Below are 1951 nucleotides of genomic sequence, written 5' to 3' on the forward strand. Positions count from 1 at the left end.
CAAAAACTTAACTATCATGGTTATTACTAAAACTGGGTAAGGCAAAACCAAGGAGTCCAAGAGCAAAGTTTGCTAGGAAGAAAAGTTTGGAGGATCCTAACTCAGTCTGATGAAAGGCAGCAAGAAGAAATGCCTCTATTCTGGTTTTGTGATGCTGATTGAATAAAATAAAAATAAAGATACGAAAAAGAGGAAATCCAGATCCATTACAAAAAGCAATGAAATATTTTACAGCTTTGGAAGACAATGGAATTTGTGAAAATAGAGTAGTCTAAACCCTCAGTGTACTCAGTAAAAAATGATACCTATAATAATATCTCCTGTTGGAGCGCGGGACAAAGGGAAGCGAAGCCGGAGCTGCGGGCGCCTTTTCGGCCCGCGGTGTCTCAGATTCATTCTTAAGGAACTGAGAACTTAATTTTCCAAAATGTCAAAAAGACCATCTTATGCCCCACCTCCCACCCCAGCTCCTGCAACACAAATGCCCAGCACACCAGGGTTTGTGGGATACAATCCATACCAGTCATCTCGCCTACAACAACTACAGGCTGGGAGGGAACCCGGGCACCAACAGCCGGGTCACGGCGTCATCTGGTATCACGATTCCAAAGCCTCCAAAGCCACCAGATAAGCCGCTGATGCCCTACATGAGGTACAGCAGAAAGGTCTGGGACCAAGTAAAGGCTTCCAACCCTGACCTAAAGTTGTGGGAAATTGGCAAGATTATTGGTGGCATGTGGCGAGATCTCACTGACGAAGAGAAACAAGAAGATTTAAACGAATACGAAGCTTAAAAGATAGAGTACAATGAATCTATGAAGGCCTATCACAATTCCCCCGTATACCTTGCATATATTAATGCAAAAAGTGGTGCCGAAGCTGCATTAGAGGAAGAAAGTCGACAGAGACAGTCTCGCATGGGGAAAGGAGAACCTTATATGAGCATTCAGCCTGCTGAGGATCCAGATGATTATGATGACGGCTTTTCAATGAAGCATACAGCTACCGCCCGTTTCCAGAGAAACCACCGCCTCATCAGTGAGATCCTCAGTGAGAGCGTGGTCCCTGATGTGCGGTCGGTTGTCACAACAGCTAGAATGCAGGTCCTCAAGCGACAGGTCCAGTCTTTAATGGTTCATCAGCGAAAACTAGAAGCCGAACTTCTTCAGATAGAGGAGCGACACCAGGAAAAGAAGAGGAAATTCCTGGAAAGCACAGATTCCTTTAACAATGAACTTAAAAGGTTATGCGGTCTGAAGGTGGAAGTAGACATGGAGAAAATCGCAGCCGAAATTGCACAGGCAGAGGAGCAGGCCGGCAAAAGGCAGGAGGAGCGGGAAAAGGAAGGAGCGGAGCAAGCCAAGCGCAGTCAGGGCAGCATTGCCCCTGAGGAAGAGCAAGCAACGAACAAAGCCGAGGAGAAGAAGGATGAAGAGAGCATCCCTATGGAGACAGAGGAGACACACCTGGAAGAAACGACAGAGAGCCAGCAGAATGGTGAAGAAGGCACATCTACTCCTGAGGACAAGGAGAGTGGGCAGGAGGCAGTTGACAGCATGGAGGTCGAAGGGACCAGTGATAGTAATACTGGCTCAGAGAGCAACAGTGCCACAGTAGAGGGGCCACCCACAGACCCCATGCCCGAAGACGAGAAGAAGGAATAAATGCTGCCTTGTTTTATGTGTCCTAAAACTTTTTTAAATGAAAAAAAAAATGTTTTCTGGTTTAAATGGTGAAAAAAAATAATAATAATATCTCCTGTTGATTTCAAAGCCTACTAGGAACAATTTTAATGGTGCTAAGAAATACATGAAAACTTGCCATCTTGTGCGTGTTCTAGACTACACTGAGAAGCCACTGAATTAAAACTACACTTTCAGTCTGTTATATTTTTAACTAGAAAGTGTGTTTGTGGTGTGTGTGTGCATGTGTGTGTGTGTGTGGTGTGCTG

At 45.3% G+C, this 1951-nt stretch overlaps 1 pseudogene; it reads left to right on the forward strand.

Moving 5' to 3' along the window:
* Positions 1-332: 332 nt before the first annotated feature.
* On the forward strand, positions 333-1664 carry LOC130884103 (SWI/SNF-related matrix-associated actin-dependent regulator of chromatin subfamily E member 1-like; annotated as a pseudogene).
* Positions 1665-1951: the final 287 nt, after the last annotated feature.

This window comes from Chionomys nivalis, chromosome 11 (genome assembly GCF_950005125.1).
Source record: "Chionomys nivalis chromosome 11, mChiNiv1.1, whole genome shotgun sequence".
NCBI lineage: Eukaryota > Metazoa > Chordata > Mammalia > Rodentia > Cricetidae > Chionomys > Chionomys nivalis.